A 25,896-nucleotide genomic window follows, 5' to 3' on the forward strand; every position below is an offset into this window, starting at 1 on the left:
TTTTTTTTTTGATATGGCCACTAGGAAATTTAAAATTGCATATATGGCTAACATGGGTGGTTTACATTATAGCATTATTGGATAGATAATTCTGAGAGGAGACATGATAGAATCAATCATACACATACCTAAAAGCTGGCTTAACTTACATTTAATTAAGAAGGAGATAATTGAGAGCAACAAAGGTATCTATCACCAATTTAGAAAGACACAAGAAAGTGTGCAACATAATCTGTATCCAAAGATTGGCTGGTAGACACCTTAATTACTGATAACATTTACTAAGTGCTCACTAGGTACCTGACATAGCACATACTTTATCCCATTTAATACTCATAAAACTCCTATGAGGTAAAGACTAAATCGGACTGAAGGCACTTGCTGTATATTTTCCATGGTCATTTGCCAAAAATTAGCTTGTCTTTCTTTTTTGTTTATCTAAAGTCTGCAAAGGTGGGGTTTTTATACTTTAGTAGCTTTCCGTTAATTTTCAGATAGAATAGAAATGTTAAAACATGAAAAAGAAAGTTGGTTCTGAAGTGTATGTATGTAGAAGAATCCGTGATCAACAAGATTAAAATATAAAATAAACTGATTATTAAGTATATAGAGAGATATCATAGCCTGAGAGAGGGACTGAATGGGGCACTAGTTTATTGACACCTTATCAGAACCTTGACTTTTAAGACCCTATTTCCTAGAGTAATATATTTGGTAACGATCTAGAACACACCCCATGGAGGGGTGTGGCATGCTGGCCTTAAGTGAAGGCAGTGGCAATCATTGGTAATCACACTGTGACAGATTGCATATTTGTCTTACTCTTTGCATTCTCTCATTTAATTTTGGGGAGTCTATATTTTCTCCATGAGTTGCTCCAATTCTGCTTTTCCTGAAGAGATTAGTATAAAAGTTATTGTTTGTTTTGCTCTCTCTCTTCCACATTATCACAAAATCAGACCCCTCTCCCCACTACAGTAGGAGTTTATTCTTCATTTTGTTCTGACATCTCCATTTGTATGGGCCACCACCAGGGAAATCTCATTAACTGTGAGTTTTAAAGCTTCATGTAAACTACAAGTGTCTCATAAACCTAATTTTGTTATAGGAGACCCTTGCATTCTCAAGGGATACCCCCCTGAGACTTTCAAGTATTCTCAAAGTTAAGACTACTATTATAGCACATTTCTTCCTTAACAATGCAGTAATGCAGAATGAAATATATATATATATATATATATATATATATCTCTTCAGACTCTCAACAGTCTACAAACACAAGGCCAAAATCATGTATACAGCTATTTGAGGGATAAGAATTGTTACTTTCTTAGGTCTCTGTCCTGCTCACCAACATTATCATCGGGCTATTTTCTGGGGAGTATTTCACAAAGCAACAAAGTTTCCATCATGTCATGAGTGTAACTATTGAGAAGATGATGAAGAGAGAACAACAGAAACCCAAGTTGACAAAGATTGCCATGTAGAAAAAATGGATGGGGAAGCTAACTCGAGCACACTAGCTTCAAAACATGAGATTCAATTTCAGTTGTGGTAAATTACAAATTATTACTTGGTATTGTGTCTAAAGATCGGTTATGAAATAATGAAAGGAATTTTCTAGCACCAAATTTAAAGGATTACTCAAGCAATTTAATCAAAATTGAATTGTATTGGGTATATTTGAATGCTAGCTGACCATTAGAGCATTCCTTGGACACATCTATAATTATACTTTAGCAAATCCTTCTTTATGTGAAATCTGGAGCAAGGTTTTATTTAGTGGTTAATGTAGAAGTAAACAGATCAAAATTTAGCACCCAAAAGTCAGAGCACTTGCTCACATGACTTTCAATTTGTGGGACCTATCTGAAATCACTATTTCATTTTCTGTGTCCATGGCAACTTAATATGAGAATTGTAATAAATTCTTAATCATCATCCAATAAGCTCATTACGTTTCTGATTTAGCCCTTCTAATGACTGCTTATGTCTTTGAGATTCCCACTAGGAATTCCCAAAGTGAATTTCATACATTCTATGTAGCTTTGTTGTTTGTTTGATGCAATAACCAACAGAATTACTGAATGCAGCATGAACCATAAATCAATATTTGGAAATATTTGTTTTAAAAAATGTTTAATGATACTTTTGGTGAAAATAGTTGGCTATTAGACACATATTTAGCCTTTTTTCTATTCTACTTCTAGAAATAAGAGAATTCCCTTCCTCACGTAAGTAAAAATGTAAAATACATTCGTCAGTTCCAGTAAAACAGCTGATGAGTTCTTTATTAATAGCTTGTAATAGAACCCCCAAGTATTCATAAATAATTCTCCCCCTTTCTTCTTAACATCTCTTTTTCTGAGCTGTAGAACACACGTGCACACAAATACACAATTCACTCTATTTAGTTCTGAGCCTAGGTATTTAATGATTTTTCCATTCATACAGATTATAAATTGGTGGAATATGATTCTTCTTTCATTTAATTAAAGAAGTACACTTGCAGAGCAAAATAAATCTTAAGTAACATTATTTGTATTCCAGGGATTCATTTTCCATTCCTTCTAACTAACTTAAATGTCATGCTGTGTTTCTGGATTCGTTAACAACTCCAGGCACATTTCCCTCCACTTGCCTCCTTCAACCCGGCAAGCTGTTCCTTCTAACTTCAAAGTGTGAATATTTTTGCTTCATCATCAATTTTGTAGTTTGAAGGGAGAGTTGGCTTACCTAACAAGAAACCATACTTTCCAATGAAAACAATAGAATAGGGATGCTAATTACCACTTCCTTTTAAAATATGTATGCCTTTTCTTCCAAAAAGAAAAGACAAAGGAACTTCCTTTTGTAAAAGAATAAAGGCAAAGTATAAAAGAGATCTTCGAACAGTATTAATTATATTTTTAAAATTTAGAATATTAAAACCACAACACAATTATCAGCTGAATATTCATGTATTCAGACTATTCAGATCATAAATTGAACATTTTCAAAAATATTACAATGTTTCTAAACAAAAGTTCCCAAGTTGCTCATCATTTCCAAAAAGTTACCTGGATACAGCTCAATGCTGAATATAAAAGTATCACTTTGTATTCACTATATTGGCTTTGATTCTACTAGCAGGATCTAATCATTATGGCAGTCCTGGTCTTAGTTCCAACCGCACATAATCAATCTTGCTAGTTTATCACATGGCTAACCCTAAAGAATCTTTTTACCTTAAACAATACAAAGTTGAGCTCAGTCTAAAATGCAAATATTACAGTGTTCCAAACACATCATCAGAAGACAATATTCATTTCCAATTCACTTTACTGACTTTACTAGGTGGCTCTCTGAATTTTAGTCCGCGTACAGCTCTGCAGAGAGATGGAAACAGCAATTATGTTTGGAAGAATTATTTGATTTCTTAAAGCTACCTTTCAAATGAAAGGTTTAGGAAGGAAATAAATAAACGGAAATAAAACTAACATTTTTAAGGATTCCATTAAATTGGGCAAATCTTCAGAGTTAGTGATCCTTAGCTTTCTTTACTTGGTTCTAATCAGTGATTTAAATTTCTAAGTTAGTTGTATTTATTATCAATAAGTGAAAACACGTACCAGTATCTCAGGACTTATGTGCTTGACAGTGTACGAAATGTTGTCCTCTAATATCTTCTTTGGTCTCCCCCAGGAACTTATAAGGTGTATATCACTTCCTCATTGCACAAGCGAAGAAGGAGCGGCAGAGAGATGAAGCACCATGTTCAATGTCACTAAGCCCCTACACTGAGGCTTTGCTCTCTACTGCCAGTCATGCTTATTTCCCCGGTTTGAGATTTTATTTCCGCTCCATTAGATAAAGGACTTTACAAACCACCTTTACATTCCATAGCAATTACTGACCTCACATTGAAATTTGGAACTGCGAAAGTGTTTAAATTATTTATGGTTCACCTAAGTATAGTTTAATTATGATTCACCAAGGCATAGTTTAAAACCAAAGATGGGATTCTTTTAAGTTGCGCCTGGGATTTTTTCCTATTCTTTTTATTTCTGCATAATTACAAAATGAATATATGCATAGCCCTGATTTCACGATTTCTTCCACACCCATCCCCAAGATCACTGTATTCAGAATGATATGTGTTTCACATCACATATATGTATCAGAATACATGAAAGATCATATGGAAATGAGTAGTTTTGTGATTTTTTTAATAAATGGAAAAATACTGTGTATTTTGTTCTACAATTTTCTTTCATTACTTAATAATACATCTTAGATGCTTACCTTTCACTACATCTGTCTCATTTTAAAATGTACAATATAGATTTTTTTAGATTATACAATCATTCTTCTATTAATAGACATCTATATTGATTCCATATGTTCATTATTTGAAACAATGTAATAATGATTATTCTTATGAATGCACATATGGGAAGACTTTCTCAGTCAGATAATGTTAAGTGGAATTGTCAGGTCAAAAAAGTATTCATACAGAGTATAAGAGAAGCTGTTTCCTTGTACAATCTGATTAACTTTTCATATTTTTTTATTTTGCCTGTGATGAATTAAAACAGCTTATTTTAAAATTTGAATATAGGGGCGCCTGGGTGGCGCAGTCGGTTAAGCGTCCGACTTCAGCCAGGTCACGATCTCGCGGTCCGTGAGTTCGAGCCCCGCGTCAGGCTCTGGGCTGATGGCTCAGAGCCTGGAGCCTGTTTCCGATTCTGTGTCTCCCTCTCTCTCTGCCCCTCCCCCGTTCATGCTGTGTCTCTCTCTGTCCCAAAAATAAATAAACGTTGAAAAAAAAAATTTTTTTTTAAATTTGAATATATCTATTTAATGGGATTAACAAGTGTTTTATATATTTACTGGTCATTTGTACTTCTATAAATTTTCTATTCCTGTAATTTGCCCATTTTTCAAAGAGAATGTTCATTTTTCATGGAGGATTTTTAAAGAATAGTCCTTATATTTGAGCTAATGATGTATTTGATTTACAATTTGATTGGTTAAAGATTAAGTTCTTGGGATCATTTTTCTGGGAAAAAAAAAACTTGAATGTGATGGTTCATTTCTGTGTATCCAGAATCATTCAAATATCTTCCATTCCCTAATTCTCTTTTTTTTTTTTTTTTTTTTTTCAACGTTTATTTTATTTTTGGGACAGAGAGAGACAGAGCATGAACGGGGGAGGGGCAGAGAGAGAGGGAGACACAGAATCGGAAACAGGCTCCAGGCTCTGAGCCATCAGCCCACAGCCTGACGCGGGGCTCGAACTCACGGACTGCGAGATCGTGACCTGGCTGAAGTCGGACGCTTAACCGACTGCGCCACCCAGGCGCCCCCCTAATTCTCTTTTAATACGTATTCTTAACAATAGATTCTAATTCCTATGGCTTCCCCCCCCCCCTTGAAACAACAACATCTTTGAAATCTAATGTGATTTTGATGTTTATATTCCCAGAGAAGTCTAAAAATGTAAACTAGCTCTGGTGAATGACATAGAAGTCTAATCTTTTTGCTTAGGTGGTTGACTAAAAGGAGAGGAAAACTCAGTCTTTGAGGAATTCTTATTCTATGAGAAGTAAAATGTGTTTATTAGATTCCTCTTGGCTCTGCCAGTCGTGATCTACTTAACAGACAAATGAGGTTATACTAAATCAAGTTGGTAACACTGGATAGGTTCCAGAATTCAAAGTCTGTCTGTGTATAAGGATATGCTGATTCAAACTATACACCTAAAGCCTCAACATTACTTGTTGCATTGTTTTGAGGACAGAAAAATAATAAGAAGCTACAGGTAATTCCAAGATTCTGCTGATAATAGAACTTTGGCCTAAAATGCACTTCCTCGGGGGGCAAGATAAAGAGCGTAGCTTGTTATAATGGTCTTATGTAATTAAGTTAATGTGGAAGCCTTAAGACTTAAAACGTTTCTGTAAAGGATCAATGTTTCTGATCATCTCACATACTCTGGATATATTTCAGCATAACTTGTATCCCAAGTGGTTATGCTAGAAATTTCCAAAAGAAGGATTTACATTTTGAGAATGTGTTTGAGCCTCTTTATCTCATTTTCCACCATTAAAAAGAAAACAGGTACAAATACTCAGAGATCCCTTAAGAATTCTTTATCTATTATTAAAAAAATATCTGCTTTCCTATGACTGAGAAGCAACTATAAATTTAAACTAACACTAAAGGATTGAAAAGACTTTTTAATGACAACAAGAAGATTATGGATAGTTCCATCACATACATGACATCTGGTATCTTCTTCCTTGCCAAGATCTATAAATGGCTTAAACTGTCACTTAACTTTGTAAGAAGCAATTCTTTTTTGAAACCAAACAACCTAAAGAATGGTAATCAATACAGCAACAACTGTAAAAGCCTTTAATATTAGTGGCTATGTAATTATATACCAGAATAAAAGGTTTAAGATTAGCTCAAGTTCAAGTAAAATTAGCCAATATATTGATTTTATTCTATAAAATCTTATGTGCAGATACATAGTGACTTGTATAAATGTCTTAGCTATCAACTGCTGCATAACAAATGATCTCAAAAGGTAGTGATTTGCAACAGCATTTTATTATCTCCACCATTCATTCTGTAAATCAACTAGGCCCAACTCAGTGTGATGTTATCTGGGTCTGCAATGTCCAAGATGGCTCGCTATGTGCCCAGCACTTTGGTGGAGAAAGCTGGGCTCTGCTGGGATGCTGTGGAAACTGAATATCCCAATGGTCTCTACAACAAGATAGCCAGTTCTTTTACAGCACAGTTCAGAGTTATCCTAAAAGGCAAAGCAAAACCTACTAGGCCTTCTAAAGGCTAAGGTGAGAAACTGGCTCATTGATACTTGTACCACAGTAAAATGGTTAAAGCAAATCACGGGGCTAATTCAGATCCAGTGTGGTAAAGCACTAGAGAGAGGCATGAACACTAGGAGGCGTGGTTCATTGGGGGCTGTTGAGAGTTTAGTTAAGCAACTTCATGGCATTGATGCCTTGGCATCCATTTTGTTTGACCAAGCATCCTGCAGGGGCCTTAAACTGAGATCAGCCCATCATACAAGCTGACATCCTAGATACAAGTCCACAGAGTCATAAATAAACATTAAGTTCCTGTTATGACTTCGCCAGTGGTCCTGTGATAAACAGCTCCTCTGTCTCCCAGAGCCTTTTCCTTATAAGCTCCTTAGATAAGACTCCTGCAAAGCTTACCAAAATCTCACTCTTTTTTGTTTAAATTGACCCATTTAATCTAAGCCTGGAAACTCCCCAGAGCACTCCACCCTGGGACCTAATTAAGGCATGTGCCCTTGGTCCTGCCAGCTGTTTTTGCTGTACCTTGTCTTGACCTCCCCATGTGGTCTCTCCAGGTTTGCCATGTATTTTTTCCAGGACTTGTGAGTAATAAACTTCTCTATTTCAATTCTTTTGTGATCTTTGTTGAAATGAAGCTCACCATATGACACCCTAGTGTTTAACTTAACAAATGTTAATCTAATAAAATTACAATAGGGACCGTTTTTGGAGAATAACGACCACAGTTAGTCCTCTGGCCAGATATGATACACATCCTTCCCATTTCTGAAATACATTTACCAAACTCCCTAAACCCTCAAAGTTTCATCCCATTTCAACATCAGGAGCACACTTTAAGTCCAAGAATACATGATGTAAATCAGGTTCAGGTGCAGTTGAGGTTAGTTGTGGGGGCCTCTTCTTGATCAGAAGACAATGGAATAAAGAAATGGGAATAAAGAAAGCTATTGGGCCCCACATACCCAACGTACAATGGGGAGACTGGATCAGGAGAACTGCAATAGTTGCTTCCATTCATAAAGAGGAGGAAAAATGGGAGCAACATAGAGTCACTGGCCTGAAAAAAGTCTGAGATCTAGCAAAGCACAGTTGCCATCTCACTTTGCTCAGAAGGGAGTATGTTGATCAGGGCCCAAATACATTCTCGGGTGGTTCTTCTTGGCTGCTGGTGCCATGCTCTGGACACACTTTCATTTTTCCTTGGTAAGTTCCTTCAAGTGGAATGGTGAAGTCTCACAAAAGATTGATATGGAGTTTCTTTTAAAAATCTGTCATACAGTTTGGTGGTTTTTTTCAAGTTGTATCATTTAATCTCCATCAGCATGTACCAGTTCTTCTAGAGTTCCAACTCTTCCCAAGTGAACCAAAAGTTGATCTTGTTAGCCTTTTTAACGTTAGCTGTTTGGTACCTCATTGTGATTTAATTTTTGATAATGATTATCTTACCTGTAGAGGATTTTTTTTAGTTATCGACCATTTTGAATGACTTCTTTGCAAAATGGTCAAATATTTTTTCTTCTGTTTTTAGTTATGTTTTCTTCTCATTGTTAAATTTTAAGAGTTTTTTTTTAATGTATAGCAAATACAAGTGCTTTGTATTTGTATATAATATTTTCTCTCAGACTGGGGTATTTCTTTTCATTTTTAATAGAATATCTTAAAAAGTGAATAAGTTTTTAAATCCAATGACATTCAATTTAATTTTTTAAAAATGGTTCATTCTTGTTGTATCCTATTTTTGAAAAATCTTTGCTGTGAATTTCTATTTTTATGAAGTCAGCTGAATTTTTATTGGAATTGGATTAAATGTATAGGTCAATACATATATATTACAAGTTATTTTTTCAGAATGATACATCTTAAAGTCAGAAAGTTCTATATGAAGTATACTTCCTTCCTTTAGATCTGATTTGGTGTAATCTCTACTACATGAAATGATTTTTAAAAAAAGTAATAATCAGGGACGCCTGGTGGCTCAGTTGGTTAAATGTCCAACTTTGGCTCAGGTCATGATCTCACGGTTCTTGAGTTTGAGCCCTGTGTCGGGCTCTTTGGTGTCAGTGCTAAGCCCACTTCAGATCCTCTGTACCCCCTCTCGCTGCCCCTCCCCCCAGTGTGCATGTGCTCTCTCTCTCTCAAAAATAAATAAACATTTTTTTAAATGTAGTAATTAAAATAGTTCAGTTAGAGATGAAGAACAACTCTTGAGCCAATAGAGGCATTTTTTTCTTGCTTATTCAAAACTCAGAGCCTTTAGGATACTAATAAATATAGCCTCAGAGTATTTATGATGAAGTGGGTCATTATATGAGTATTATGCTTAATATATCTATAGAATAGAGGGCAAATAACTAAAAAAAAATTCATAATTAATTACTATTGTTAAATATTCTGAACTGACCATTTTGATTATACATTAAACTTATTCATGGAATTGCCACGTGCTTTCTCAGACCGGCTGGAGTTCGCTGACATTTAAGGCACTGAACGAGTCCTTCTAATATCCATTCTCCCTCAGTAGAGAGTGTCTTAAATAAGCATCTTTGTTTATCATCAAAATTTAAAACACTTTATAAAAACATCAATGACTTTAAGAGTTCTAGGTATTTCATAAAATATTGTAAATTTTATATTTGATCCCTAGGCAACCTTCTCAAAAAGTGCTGTTTTATATACCATCTTGGCAAAAGTACATACATAAACAGGCTTGTATTCCTGAGGTAACAAAAGGCAAAATTACCCTGTTTGAGTATGGTTTTCAGCCTGCTTATAACCATAATGTCTGCAATGGCCGGCCATCAGTTACTGTTTCAAAATGCTCCGGGGAATATTCAACTGCTGTAGTCTGAAGCTTTGTGGAATAGAACCTATAAATCTACCTACCCAAATAAACCAATAAAAAAAAGTGCGACTTATGCTATGAATATAAAACCAAAATTAAAAAAAATAATAAAGGGTAGGTTTGTTATTATTTTATTTAAAAAGTTTTTAACTTATTAATTTATTTTGAGAGAGACAGAGACAGAATAAGTGGGGGAGGGGCAGAGAGAGTGGGAGAGAGGATCCCAAGCAGGCTCTGTGCTGTCAGTGCAGAGCCTGACATAGGGCTCGATCTCAAGAACCATGAAATCGTGACCTGAGCAAAAATCAAGAGTTGGACGCTTAACCAACTGAGCCACCCAGGTGCCCCAGAACTAATATATTTTAAATAAATATACTTGATCTTAGTGGCAGGTGTTTATTGGGTGTTTGTTATGTGCCAGGCACTATTCTCAGTGATTTTCCTAAATAAACTTGCAACAACTTTCTGAGGCATGTTATTATCCCTGTATTACAAATGTAAAAACTGAGAAAAAAGGAGGTTAAATAATTTGCCCAAGATCAACAGTTAGGAATGGTGGACTAAGGACCTCCAAAATGCCACTCATCCATAAAACCAATGAACACTGGCAAAAATCATTAGAATCAACTTTTTTAGAACTCCAGAATTAAGTAAATATTTTCAACAATCCGAGAAGCTTTTATTCAAAAAATGACTCAGTCTTGATGAGAACGGTGAATTTTGTGGCATCCTGCCTTGCTTTCGTCCTATTCCCCTCCCCCCAGCTCTGTAGTAGTCTCTAAACCCAGCAGACATGCAACCACCCAGAGGGGCACACTGGGTTTGGAGCTCCTTAGGAAACACGATAGAAATTCCTCAGACAATTAAAAACACAACCAGTATATGATCTAGCAATCCAAAGTCTAGATAGTTATCCCAAAGAATTGAAATCAGGATCTCAAAGAGATATATGCATTCTCATATCCACTGCAACACTATTCACAATAGTCAAGATGTGAAAACAAGCTAAATATCCATTAGCAGAGGGATGAATAAAGAAAATGTGGTATATACACACATACTATTCAGCCTTAAAAGAGAAGGAAATTCTGCAATATGCAAAAACATAGATGAATCTTGAGTATATGATACTAAATGAAATAAACCAGTCACCAAAAGACAACTACCGCATGATTCTCCTTATAGGCACTATCTAAAGTAGTCAAATTTATAGACTCAAAGAGTGGAATGGTGGTTGCCAGAGGCTGGAAGGAGGGGAAAATGGAATTATTAATCAATAGACATAAAGTTTCAGTTAAGGAAGATGAATAAGTTCTAGAGATTTGCTATATAACATTGCACCTATTTGCAATAATACAGTATTATACACTTCATTTGTTAAGACAGTAGATCTCTTGTTAAATGTTCCTAGCACAATAAAACAATTTTTTAAAAAGCTTCATTCACACACAGACTATTGTCGCTGTTACACTAATCTGGCAGCTCCCTGGAAAAGCTCCTTTTGGAGCTGACTCCACCCATTCTGGAAGCAGTCCTATCATTAGCCATTTATTGAAAACAATCAGCAGCAATTATTTAACATTGCATCATCCCAAAGCTGTGACGCTAGTCGTGGCAATCAAAACATAAGATATCAGGTTAAGTCTCCATATTCTAACCCCCTCCCCCGCAACTTTCTTGCTTTATTTATCTCCAAGTCTCTCCAGCACCCTTGCACACACACACACACACATGCACACCCCACATACCACACCTTCTTCCTTTAGCCAGAAGACAAAAACCTTGCTTATCTACTCATGCAGATAAAAAGCCTCACAAGTCACCGATCCATGGCGTAAGCCAACATGACTCTCTGCTGCACTCATGTCACCATGTTCTTTGCATGACATCATCCTTCACAGCATGTTTCAGTGAAATTCAAACCTATCACCACAGCCAAGGAAATGCTTTTATGCATCCATCTCAACAGTCCTGCAAATATGTGTGTGTGAAGAACTCTATATTTACACACAATTTCTGTTATCTGTTTTGAATGTATCATAAAGAAAAAATGACACACAGAATATCTTGACAACTAACATAAAATGAGTCTCATTCTTCATCAGTACAAATATCAATGTGGCATGAGTCTCATAAAGAGAAGACATCAGTGTTGGGTCTGAAATTTAAGGGTCTGAGACAATACTTATAACACAAGAAGTTAGCCTGCCACAGTGTCAGATAGATAGATAGATGATAGAAGATAGATGGAAGATGATAGATGATAGATAGATAGATAGATAGATAGATAGATATCCTGACAGGAAACACAAAGTTTTTATTATCACAGATCATCTTAGCACTGGTGAGGCTATAAATGGCCTTACTACTAAAAGCATCCTGAAAAATGGTATTGATATAATTGTCTAATTATTTGGGGGGAAATTAGGATTTTGCACAAACAGAGGGGTTGTACCACAGACTCACAAAAGCACGACACCCAGAGCTTGGCTGCCACATTCTCCCACCCTACCGTCTGGAGAGGGAAAGGCTTTTATTCTGGGATATAAGCAAATACTACAGGAGAGAGGTCTCTGAATCTCTCTGAAGTAATATACTATCTCTATCTTCCAGGACATGTTTGCTATTCAATCTTTCTTTAACCGAATTTGACAGTGGTCATTCCTCAGAAAGTTTAGACCATGAGGGAATATGAAAGCATTCAGAGAATTGCCTTCCAACAATCAAGATATAGAGAGTGAAGCTAAATAGTCTAGTGACCTCTACTGATTTATTCCACAGCTTTCTATTATTGAATAATGAAAAGTTGGCTAGACTAATGTAAATGGGAAAAAAGTAAAATGACGATTATTGACATTTTGATTAAAGAAATCAATGACATTCATAATTATTGTCTTAGTCTAAACTACCTGAACTTTTAGAGTAATCATTTACTGGCAGTAACACGGAACTATAATATATTTTCAGATTGTAGTTCTTTATTTGAAAGTAAGTGATGTTTAAAAATGTTTTTCTTTTTGGCCACTCTGACTGGCGTGAGGTGATACCTGAGTGTGGTTTTGATTTGTATTTCCCTGATAAGGAGCGACGCTGAACATCTTTTCATGTGCCTGTTGGCCATCTGGATGTCTTCTTTAGAGAAGTGTCTATTCATGTTTTCTGCCCATTTCTTCACTGGGTTATTTGTTTTTCGGGTGTGGAGTTTGGTGAGCTCTTTATAGATTTTAGATACTAGCCCTTTGTCCGATATGTCATTTGCAAATATCTTTTCCCATTCCGTTGGTTGCCTTTTAGTTTTGTTGGTTGTTTCCTTTGCTGTGCAGAAGCTTTTTATCTTCATAAGGTCCCAGTAATTCACTTTTGCTTTTAATTCCCTTGCCTTTGGGGATGTGTCGAGTAAGAGATTGCTACGGCTGAGGTCAGAGAGGTCTTTTCCTGCTTTCTCCTCTAAGGTTTTGATGGTTTCCTGTCTCACATTTAGGTTCTTTATCCATTTTGAGTTTATTTTTGTAAATGGTGTAAGAAAGTGGTCTAGTTTCAACCTTCTGCATGTTGCTGTCCAGTTCTCCCAGCACCATTTGTTAAAGAGGCTGTCTTTTTTCCATTGGATGTTCTTTCCTGCTTTGTCAAAGATGAGTTGGCCATACATTTGTGGGTCTAGTTCTGGGGTTTCTATTCTATTCCATTGGTCTGTGTGTCTGTTTTTGTGCCAATACCATGCTGTCTTGATGATGACAGCTTTGTAGTAGAGGCTAAAGTCTGGGATTGTGATGCCTCCTGCTTTGGTCTTCTTCTTCAAAATTCCTTTGGCTATTCGGGGCCTTTTGTGGTTCCATATGAATTTTAGGATTGCTTGTTCTAGTTTCGAGAAGAATGCTGGTGCAATTTTGATTGGGATTGCATTGAATGTGTAGATAGCTTTGGGTAGTATTGAACAAATCAGGAGACTATAGATGCTGGAGAGGATGTGGAGAAATGGGAACCCTCTTGCACTGTTGGTGGGAATGCAAATTGGTGCAGCCGCTCTGGAAAGCAGTGTGGAGGTTCCTCAGAAAATTAAAAATAGACCTACCCTATGACCCAGCAATAGCACTGCTAGGAATTTATCCAAGGGATACAGGAGTACTGATGCATAGGGGCACTTGTACCCCAATGTTCATAGCAGCACTCTCAACAATAGCCAAATTATGGAAAGAGCCTAAATGTCCATCAACTGATGAATGGATAAAGAAATTGTGGTTTATATACACAATGGAATACTACGTGGCAATGAGAAAAAATGAAATATGGCCTTTTGTAGCAACGTGGATGGAACTGGAGAGTGTGATGCTAAGTGAAATAAGCCATACAGAGAAAGACAGATACCATATGGTTTCACTCTTATGTGGATCCTGAGAAACTTAACAGGAACCCATGGTGGAGGGGAAGGAAAAAAAAAAAAAAAGGACGTTAGAGTGGGAGAGAGCCAAAGCATAAGAGACTGTTAAAAAACTGAGAACAAACTGAGGGTTGATGGGGGGTGGGAGGGAGGGGAGGGTGGGTGATGGGTATTGAGGAGGGCACCTTTTGGGATGAGCACTGGGTGTTGTATGGAAACCAATTTGTCAATAAATTTCATATATAAAAAAATAAAATAAAATAAAAATGTTTTTCTTCCTAAATCTTTTCTTGAGAAGACACAACAAAAATAACCATGCTTCAGATATTGTCCCTTTTCATCACTGAATAGGTAATAAATTTATATATCCTATAAATTCTGGTCAGACCAGGTTACTTTACTTAAATCCTCATTACCTTCTGCCTACTTGCCCAGAATATGGCAAAACATTAGAAAAATAAAACTGACTTTATTTACTTTGATATAGCAAAGATATGTTCAAATACATTTCGAAATGAAACAAAATGGCCCTAATATCTAGAGTACCCTTTAGAAACAAAGCTTCACATCCTGAGCATGGCCTATGTGAAATAGTTGGACCCCCTCACAGCCATAGTGATTCTTTTAAAGCATAAATCATACCATGCCACATCTCTGCTCTCCCCTTTTGATAACTCCCTATCTCAGAAAAAAAATCAGAATCCTTTTGAATGGCCTATAATAACCTTCATGGTCTGCCCATCTTGAGTAACAGTTGCTTTTTGTTTCTTTTGTTTTGTATTGCTATATCTACATATTCCAACTACGTGGTGGATGGTTTGATAAACTGAGTATGATTGGCATATAGACTAGAAATAAGTCCTAGGGTTACTTAGCTTTCCATTAAAGCTAGATACATTCTGTATATAATCCAAATGGTTTCTCCTGGGAGATTTTTTAAGTGTCATGAAAATGTGTTCTCTTGTTCAACCCCAGACAGAGACTTATTAAGCATCTTTTGAGAGCAGTCATACACTCATTCAAGACATAGTATTTGGAGTACAGACTATCCCAGGTCTAACAGAGGAGATAAGCTATGTACATCAATATTAATAGGAGCAAAGTAGCAAAAGAAAAAAAAATGAAATCTAAGGAATTCCAAGGAAATTATAGTCAAGATCACCTGATTACTTGGTCCAAACTGGAAAATTCTCCTGAGTGAAATGAGGAATATCTAGAAATTTAGTTTTGCCCTATTTCATAGAAAGATAGAACAGAAGTAGGGTGACACTAATTTTATAAATTTCAGAAAAAAAATTTGGTAGTGATATCTATATATGATATAGGTATATTGGCATAACACAGGCTTTGTTTACCTGGTTAGCACACAGAACTACAGAATTCGTGCAGATCCAACTAGGAAAAGGGCATACAACACCTGTCTCTCCAGCAATGTGTCAGCAACATCATTTTTGTATGAAAAGAAAAATGTGCTTGCTCTATATGTTACTGATGTACCTAATCACAATGACTTTCACTTAGAGGAGAAGATTTTATTTTAAATCATGGAATTTATATACAAAATTGAGCTTTTTAGGCGAGGTCATATTAATTCCCTTTGATAGGGCTTTTTTTTTTTTTTAAGATGTGTGTCATTTCTTTGTATTTTGTCTTTACAACCACCCTATGGTGAAGGTGTTACTGCTCTGTTTTGTCAGTGATGGAAACAATAAACATGGATATCAAGCAAGGAGCAGTAGAGCAGAAAAGTTGCTGGAGATGTTCATACACCACCTTTCCAGAACGCATCATGGGACTATAAGGAGGGCCGGAGCTTGCTCGGCTGGCAGCAGAAAGGTCCACATGGCACTTGCCGTACATCTAGGAACTTTGGGCAATTTGCTTCAGTTATACGATGGGGACAATGATACCTATATCCCAAGGTTGTGTTACAAGAGTTAAATGAGGTGAAGTACACAAAACCATGGTGTACGATTATCATGGTTCTCAGGAAAGCGTAACTTAAAAAAATGTATATATTTATCAATAACCCAATGTTAGAAAATTCTGAGAATCATCATTTTGGATTGTGTTTCTGGCTCTCTCAAAATGCTTCCCATGTTGAACTATTCCCTGAAAAACTTACGTTGCCAATCAAATCTGAATTACTGCTTGCTTCTATAGACTACTTTCTTGAAGACTGATTACCTTTTGACTATGATTTGAGATTTAGTTTTCATAATGGGAAATAACAGTTTTGCAGAGTGGTCTGGCAGGGTTTTGTAGAACAGCTTCAGTCAGGCTGACATGTGCTTTTATTAACCATATTTCCTGTAGCTGCACAGACAATGAGAAATCCACTTCTGTGAGCAGAACCAATTATAACTGAACAGGTACACTTTTTCCCCAGCCTGGTCATGATGTCAAATGTCTGATTAGAAAGATCTTGTGCTTTTAGCAAAGTGGGGGTGAATTTCTTTCCATTTGCAAGAACAAGCTATTTCTGCCTTTCATTCCATAGTCTCTTAGTATCTTAATTCTGGTCTCTCAATGTCAAATAGAGTCATAAATGCAATGCCCTTGAGATGAGGAAAACAATATTGTTCTGTGTTTCAAAGCAGATTGAGCTAGCTTTGGAGAGGAGCAGGCTGCACCTAGGCACAGAATCAGACGTATTATGTGATCTAAGAGAGAACAGACACAAGGTACACATGAAGAATATGACCCAGGGGAGGCAACATGGGATGGACCCTGGTAGCCCTGCAAAGGAATCTTAAGAACAGCATCAACTACAGGGAAACGTTAGGCTGAAACAGATAGAAAGGTGAATGGAAATACTGCCTTGTGCATATATAAAACAGTGACACCACCACAATAAATCAGGTTTTGAAAGTGTGGGACTGAAATAAGGAAGGGTAATTCTAAAAAGACATTTCTTAGGAAAATCCTCTTATAGATGGTAAGAAGACAAAGTAGGAACCAAGTTCCCACAAAATGCAGGATTACAAAGACAAAGCAGGCCCCATTAAGTCAAGCATTACAGACGTGGGCCCCTCCGCTCTCAAAGAGAGAAACTTGCCAGCAATGTCAGCAGAAAGACCACCATCCCCTCAAAATACTATAAGCTTATTTTTGGAAACTTCCTAGTTCTTCTCTTAAAAAATCTTCAGCTATGGCAAAACAATCTGCTGATATTTCGAGGAACTCAAATGAAGATTTTTCAGTTACTTTTAACTCTTTCCTGACCAATGTACAGATACAGAATCATAGATGGGTAGAATATTTAAGCTCAAAGGAATAGTAGTGATCATTTGTTCTAACCTCACTGTGTAGTCAGGAATGCCTGAATTATCTCAGATCACATGGCAAGCTAGTAACAGAGCCAGGACAGGAATCACATTCTCTTGATTTCCATACAGTATTTTTTTTTTTCCACCACAGCTCAATATTTTCAAAAGAGAATTGCACCTGTATAAAGTCCAAGAAAAAACTCTGTTAATAAGAGAACCCAAGTAGGAATAAGCTAAATTTAAAAGGTCACCAGCAGAGACTTACAAAATGAAGATTCTTTATTAAAAGTAGGAGGGGAAAATGGGGTGTCTCAGTGGCTCAGTCGGTTAAGGATCGACTTCGGCTCAGGTCATGACCTCACAGCTTGTGAGTTTCAGCCCCACATCGGGCTCTGTGCTGAGGGCTTGGAGCCTGGAGCCTGCTTTGGATTCTGTGTCTCTGTCTCTCCCTCTCTCAAAAATAAATAAACACTTTTAAAAAACTTAAAAAAGAAAGTAAGAGGGGGAAAAATGCAACCTAGGAAGAAATACCTTTTACTTTCACTCAAAATATATCTAAAGCTAACCATTTTTTGTTATTCCCATTGCTGTCCTGCTGACCCAAGGAAGCATCGTGTATAGCAACGTCCCCCTAATTGACTTCCCTGTTTCCATCCTTGTTCCCCTACTAACAGCAGCACAGAAGTCAGAATGAGCCCTTTAACACGTGATTGTCATTCCCCGACCCAATCCTCCAATCACGTCTTGTTTCATAAAAATGTAAGCCAAAATTACTACAATGACCTGCAAAGACCTATACAATTTGCGTCCTGCATTCCCTCTCTGATTTCATCCCCTTTTGTCTCCTTAGCTCACCATATTGCAGCCATCTTGCCCTTCCAGGTGATTCTTGAGTACATTAGGCACATCCCCGCCACAGGGTTTGTACCATCTCTTTCTTCTGCCTGGAGCATTTACCCCACTCTCGGTCTGCAAAGCTCATCTCAACTATTCAAGTCTTTGGACAAGTGTTGTCTTTTCCATAAGGCACACCATGGCCAGCTTATTTAAAATTATTCTACTCACTTTGCACTCTAAATCCTACTTACCTTGGTCTATTCTTTTTTACATAGCACTTATTAAGAACTACTATATTATTTACTCCTACTAGAATGTAACATTAAATAGAGTATCAAGGCATTTACCAAGATGTTTTGTTATTGATGTATATGCAGCATCTAAATCAGTACCTAAAATATAATAATCAAGAAGTATCTGCTGAATGACAGACTTGACTAAAAGCAGAGGGTCACCATGTTAAAAGCCATAATCTCTGGTTTTACTCAAATGAAAATACAAAAATTCTACACTGGAGAGAGTACCACAGAACGGAGTGTTCCTAACTCTGAAGGAAGGGGTCTAATATGAAGAAATGGCAATCTGAAGAAATGTCAGAAGTATGGCAAAATTTGTTATAATGATAGTGCTCGCTTTGGCTGCACACATACTGAAATTGGAATGATACAGAGAAGATTAGCACAGCCACTGTGCAAGGAGGACACACAGATTCGTGAAGCATTCCATATTTTAAAAAGATGTTATAAAGATATTCAGGACTTGAATTACAAGATTTAACTAAATGGAATATCAAACAATTGGCCAAGATGGTAAAATAAAAATTCATATTCTTTTAAATTAATATTTAAGTTTAATAAAATTTCAATCTAAAGCCCCACTAGATGTTTTTACAGAAATTAATGAAATAACTTAAAGGTTCATTTGAAAGAATGAGGAGCTGAGAACCTACCTGATCAGTGATAAGAAGGAAAAAATTATACCAATATTAAAACGAAATTAGACAATACTACTTGTGAGCTACTGATTTAAAAAAAAGCCAGATAAATCAAAGAAATAGAATAAAATATTGAGAAACTTCTTTCCGAACAGATGGGTAAAGAATAATTTAGTAAATGTATGGAACTGGGAAAATGTTTCAACCATTTGTTTTAAAAAAGTTTTTTTTATATGACATACAAAGTAAATTCCTCATGGATTAAGGAGTTAAATAAGAAAATAAATACAGATTTAGAAGAGTTATAAGTGGGTCTCATCTTAAGGTAAGTCAAGCTCTCCAAGTTTAAGATTTCATAACTAAATTATGAGATGAACATTTCTGAGAGCATTATTATTACTATTATTACTATTAATAATTATTATTATAATATTATATCCCATTCCTGGGATACTTTGGCAGATTACTTGGAAATAATAATAATTGTTAATATTAATAATGTTGTTACTAGTAAAAAGCAAACAACCAATATGAGATGATCCTGGAAGGAATGGCACTAATTTTGTGAGATAAAAGCCTGAAGAGGATTCAGGGTCAAGGATTAATCAGTAGGGTTTAGAACTTTCACTTTCTGTTCCCAGTTATTATTACCAGATCTTCAGCAAGTTCATTTTTACCCACAAGTGCCCTGTTAGTGGTTCCTTGAAAAATCTAAGAAAATTGAATTCATAGTTTGGGGCATTAAAGACCAGATCCAATCTCATGCAGTTGGAACAGCAGAACTGAGATGAAAGATAAATATGAAGTGAGAGTGAAGAGCAATAATAAAGAGGATGGCAGGAAACTTTTGGAGCTGATGGACAGGTTTATGGCATAGACTCTATTGATGGTTTTGGGTGTATACTTATTACTAAACTCATCAGGTTATATACATTAATTATGTATCACTTTTTGTATGTCAAAAATATAAAATAAAAAAAAAATTCGGAAGAAACAGAGTGAAGAGCAAGAGAACAAAAAAAACCAAAGTTGAATATATATAAATCTCCCACATAAATTTTTGAAACTAAAGGAGGAGGGCACCGGAATGCCAAAAATTATATGAAATTGAGGGCTTATTTGATTTTATTTGGACAGTAGAAAACTTGACATCTAAAAGGATGCTGGAAATAACAGCACTGCACATACCCACACTTCCATACTCATACACAGAGAGAGGCACACATGGGTGTACACACACACGTACTCTCAAGTAATTTACTAAGAAAGTTAGACTTGATGGATATAAGAAGGAACCAACTTCATTCTTGTTCTCTTATATCCCTTCAAATTTCTGTGAACTAGTAGTTGTTCTAACTCTGCATAAAATTTTGAGGAAATCCCTTTTAGTCTTTAGTGAACAGTAGTTTATAAAAATCCACATTTGTGTTAGCCACTTAGATCCAAGCCAGTTTTGTATAACAACGAAAGCTCAGAGAGCTTCTCTAATTTAAGGCTTCTTCCTGTAGTAGCTTAATCTTCCTGACTGAGTTGAGAGTAAAATAAAGTTAAGTTTCTTCCTTCCTTCCTTCTTTTCTTCATTCCTCCTTTCCACAAATATTTATTGAGTGATTGCTCTGAACCAGGAACTTTAATAAAATACCAGGGAAGCAAGCACAATTATATATTTAAAGACGCACAGTATCTAATTGGTAAGACAGGTAACTAAGAGAGCCATTATAACACTTTATGGTAAAGACTCTGATAACAGTTCATTAGGCCTATTATGGAAACCCAAATTAGGAACACCAAACACAGACTTGTGAACTACAGGACAGGAGGAAGAGCACCAAGGAAATTTCCTTACAACAGGTAACAACAGAGAGCAATTTAGATGAAGGATAAAGGATAGCTTAGAATTCTAGCTCTAACACTTATTGATAGCTCTCTTACTATGGGCAATTATTCTCTGAGCCTCAGTTTCCTTGTCTATAAATTGGGAATGATAATAACATTCATATGAACATTGAAGGGATTTAATTAGAATTATTTTGTTCTTTAGAATTTATTAAGTCCCCCATAAATGGTTGTTAAAAACAAATAAAAATAACACAATTCCATTTGGGAAGACTGGGAACTCAGGAGAGAATAAAGTCCTCTGCAAACTGAAAATTCAGTGTGGCTGAGGTAAAAATGTGAGGCATGATAGAGAGAGAAGTAGGCTGAAGAAACAAATAAGGGACAGATGGTAAAAAATTAAAAGGAAAGCCACAAGGAATTTTTAGCAAGAGAGTCACATGGTAAGATTTTTCTTTTATAATGATAAATATATCAGAGTGTGGATAATAAATTTGAATATAATGTGACCAGACATAAAAAGACTAGTTAGAAGATGGTTTCAAGAATCCAGAAATGATGGGGGCGCCTGGGTGGCGCAGTCGGTTAAGCGTCCGACTTCAGCCAGGTCACGATCTCGCGGTCCGGGAGTTCGAGCCCCGCGTCAGGCTCTGGGCTGATGGCTCAGAGCCTGAAGCCTGCTTCCGATTCTGTGTCTCCCTCTCTCTCTGCCCCTCCCCCGTTCATGCTCTGTCTCTCTCTGTCCCAAAAATAAATAAACGTTGAAAAAAAAAAAAAAATTTAAAAAAAATAAAAAAATAAAAAAAGAATCCAGAAATGATGAAGACCTCAAGTAGAGAGGTATATACTCAAAAATGTTAAAGAAGAAGAATCCAGACGATTTCACGACTAATAAATGGGAAGAGGGGGGAAAAAAAAGGAAGGACTGTTCCTAGAGGTCTGGTTTAGGCTACTCAGTGGATGCTGGTGGCCTTCGCAAAAATAAGAAATCAGAAGGAGGATTAATGTGATTAATTTTTTTAAGACAGTATAGCTGTCCTTTTGTTGTTTACTGTTACCCAGTTTCTTCCTACTTTGAGGGATAAGGAAAGATTACACTTTCTCACCCCCAAACAGACATATACAGTAGTCAGTGCAGTGGATAGAGCTACACATAGAGATCTCTTGGTGCATTATTTTAAGTTCATGGTTGTGTACCTTCTCTTACTCACACAGTGACAACTGGCCATGTTCCAGAAGGAGCCTCCCTTAAGATGGGTCCCTAACTAGAGGATTCTGTGTTTGAGAACATTTTCTTTTGACAATGTATAGTTCCATGGAATTTTAAATTCCATATAAATTCTGTATCTTAATGATTTCCACAATTTTTCTAGGAAAAAAATAAGCATCACTTAGTCATAACTTGAATTTTGATTCTAAAATCACAAATACTCTCCAAGACTGACTAAGTCTCTTAAAATATTGATCATTACTTCTATTGAAGGCCAGTAATCCAGACTTTTGGTCTTGGAAAGTTACCCAAAGTTGATGAGCCTTAATCACCTGTAGAATTGAGATAATAATTTTGAAACTAACTTCATTGGATTTTCGTGAGGATTAAATGAGTCTATACATGTAAAAAGCTTAGAATTGTGACTGATTCACTGTAATCACTTAGTTAATAAAGCTCTCCAGTTGGTTATTTTTAGGCTTTATATGTACTTTTTTTGTTCCTTATATTTTGGACTTCCTCACAGAAGTACACCTTTTTTTCATTTTTTTTTCCTCATGAGCTACACACTCTCCAGCTTCATCTCATCCTGTCACAGAACTTTATTTACCATTTGCATTTGCCGACACTTGGATCACCAGATTCAGCTTGGAATTCTTTCCTAAACTGTAGATCATCGTTAACTTCATACTGGCCATCTCAGCTCAGACATCTCACTAACATTTCAAACTGAGCATACTTTAAACCAAACTCCTCCCTTGCCCTTGCCCTTGCAAAACCACCGTTCTATCTAGGTCTTGAGCTCCTGATTTAGTAAGTTTAACCACCATCTATGTTGATGCTTATGCCAGGAACCTGGGTATTTTCCTCATACTGTGACTTTCTTATTCCCTACACTTCATCAACCACCTGTCCTACAAATACCACCTCATAAAGTCCTTTTTAATATTAGTCTTCCAGTCACACAGGTGGTCATCTCTCTCTGATATTAGTACTTCCATTTTGTTTTCCTGCTTCTGTTTGAATTGATAATCTGCTCTAAAATTAGGTTGATTTTCCAAAATTGGTATTTATGGAGGTATAAATGATGTTTTCACCATTGTAAGTGTGCAATTCAATGAATTTAATAAATTTAAAGGGTTGGGCCACCATCCAGGTGTAGAACTTTTTTATCATCCAAAAATTTCCCTCTAGCCTGTTTGCAGTTCACCTCTGCTCCTACCCACCACTCTAGATAACCACCACTCTAGGCAACCACTTATCTGTTGTCTATCTCTATAAACTTGCCTTTTCTTGGTGTTTTGTATTTAACATCTAGATATTTTGTATTTAAAAATAGAAATTTTATTGTTAGTTTCCTACCGGAAACTCTAAAATGCCCTCAATTTTTCCTCTGTAGAAAGTACAAATTCCTTTAAACATAGACTAGTTTAAGGAAGGACCAGTCTTTTTTTTTTTTTTAATATGGAATACAACTGATTTTGTTTGTCTTCATTCTTTTCTGTACTAGAAGAATAAAATGTAGTATTTTGTTTTAGGAGGGTGAGGTGAATATGGGAACTAGCTTGTTTCACGTGCTAATGTTTTAACTGTGGGCTTAATGGGGCACCAGGGTCTATGGTCAAAGGAGTGGAAGTACAGAAAACAAAACAAAACAAGGAACAGTACCTCTTAGCAAAATCCAAAGAAAGGAAGAAACGACTAAAAGTTTGAAAGATAAGGGATTATGGGTGGAGTCCCCAAGAACATAGAGGTAATCTTTACGAAATTAGCCAGGGAGAGAGGGGTCCATAGTCATGCAATTGTCTGATGGCTGAACCAGGTAAAGGAGAGATCAAGTAACATAAAGACTGAGCCCCGAGCACTGAGAGAGCACAGTGTGGCAGGGAACCTAAGAAGGTGATATTGAAGAAGTCGCATTCTTCATCTGGAACAGAATGATTAAAGAAGTGAACTGAACTACTTGCAAGCCTGAGCTAAGAAACTTGGTAATGACACACTTTTCCTGATCTGGTCCTCTTCGCTCTTCCATCCTCATAATATTACTCTGTGCTACAGACATTATAAACCTATCCAGGATCCTGATACAGTTATGTCTACACCAGATGCTCCTCTGGCTGGATCACGCTAAACATCACTGTACATCTGACTAATTCTACTTGTTTAAACTGATATACTTCAATCTGGACATCTAAATATCCTTTTCTGATCTCAATCCTAATTTTTGATAGATCATAATAAATTGTCCCCCAAACTCCTGTAGTCTCCAACTAATAGCACTCTTCCCTTGAGTTCTCATACTGAAATTGTTTTCCTGTATCTAATCCATTAGACAGAAAGTCTCTTGAGCTTAGATACTGTATTTCATTTTCTTAATGTGTCTCCAGTGCTTATCACAGCAAATGGCACGCAATTAAGATTTTACATCTACGGAGCTAAAATAAGCATAAACAATTATGATAATAATCATTATTTTAACATTTTAAAATAATTATAGATATAAATAATTTAAAAGCATTTTACATACAATATACAATTAAAGTAATAGATTTTTAAATCTTTCTTGTCAATCTTTTCTTGCAATTATATAATTGTAGTTTTCCTCTATGTAGCAGTAATATACGTTGTATTTTTCTTGGCTTATTAAGAATATGTCCATTATTTTGAGCTCTTTAACATATTGATCCTTATTAGTCCTCTTTTCTTTATTAGTTTCATCTCTCCCTTGAAAAAAAGGCTTGACAGTCTTTCTGAATCTTATGTTATCACCTACTTGATGTAGAAATTCCTAAGTTACTAGTTCTAGTCCTAGTCTGAGGTCCAGCTTTTTAAGTTTATTTCAGCTAAAACTGAATTGTTACTAAAAAAGCTTTCTGCTGATGCCAGGAATGGCCTTAGGCCTTCCCCAAAATTCTAACATCTCTCACATAGTTTAAGGTACTCTCCAGCTTTTTGCCATCACTGGAACATTAAAAAGAAAAATCCTAAGCATGACAGGGCACCTGGGTGGCTCAGTCAGTTAAGCTTCTGACTCGATTTCAGCTTAGGTCATGATCTCACAGCACGTGGAGCCCTGTGTGGGGCTCTGCACCAAAAGTGCAGGGCCTTCTTGGGATTCTTTCTCTACCTCTCCCCTGCTTGTGCATGCTCTCATGCTCTCTCTCTCTCTCTCTCTCAAAATAAATAAATAAATGTAAAAAAAAATCCCAAGCCCGACAAACCTACATTTACAAGAATAACATCAGAAGGAAGTGTCTGTCCTCACCTTGATCACTTCCCTGACCTCTGACAACTACAATAGATCAGACACAATGTCACAGGCTACTATCTCTTAAAGATTGAGCTTTCTTTTCTTTTTTTAAATTTTTTTTAACGTTTATTCATTTTTGAGAGACAGAGAGACAGAGCATGAGTGGGGAAGGGATAGAGAGAGAGGGAGACACAGAATCTGAGGCAGGCTCCAGGCTCTGAGCTGTCAGCACAGAGCCCGACATGGGGCTCGAACCTATGGACCGTGAGATCATGACCTGAGCCAAAGTCAGCCGCTCAACCGACTGAGCCACCCAGGCGCCCCTAAAGATTGAACTTTTTTTAGCAGATGATATCCAAGCACATAAAAATAGATTTTAAAGGAAAAATATGAGATCATTTCCAGTTGTTTTTCTTAATAAATCCATACACATGACTAATTCTCCTGAAAGCCATTTCATAGGTATAAAATAAGGAACTGTGAGTACAAATGAGTGTAGATATG

At 36.3% G+C, this 25,896-nt stretch overlaps 1 protein-coding gene and 1 non-coding gene across 2 annotated transcripts in view; one reads left to right on the top strand and one right to left on the bottom strand.

The window, feature by feature from the left end:
• Nucleotides 1–25,896, bottom strand: part of THEMIS (thymocyte selection associated) — a 180,126-nt gene that overhangs the window by 52,877 nt on the left and 101,353 nt on the right. The gene's annotated exons all lie outside the window — the stretch shown is intronic.
• Nucleotides 18,788–18,894, top strand: LOC115515078. The gene has a single exon (XR_003969144.1). It is a non-coding gene; the product is annotated as a U6 spliceosomal RNA (small nuclear RNA).

The sequence above is a fragment of the Lynx canadensis genome, chromosome B2 (assembly GCF_007474595.2).
Source record: "Lynx canadensis isolate LIC74 chromosome B2, mLynCan4.pri.v2, whole genome shotgun sequence".
NCBI lineage: Eukaryota > Metazoa > Chordata > Mammalia > Carnivora > Felidae > Lynx > Lynx canadensis.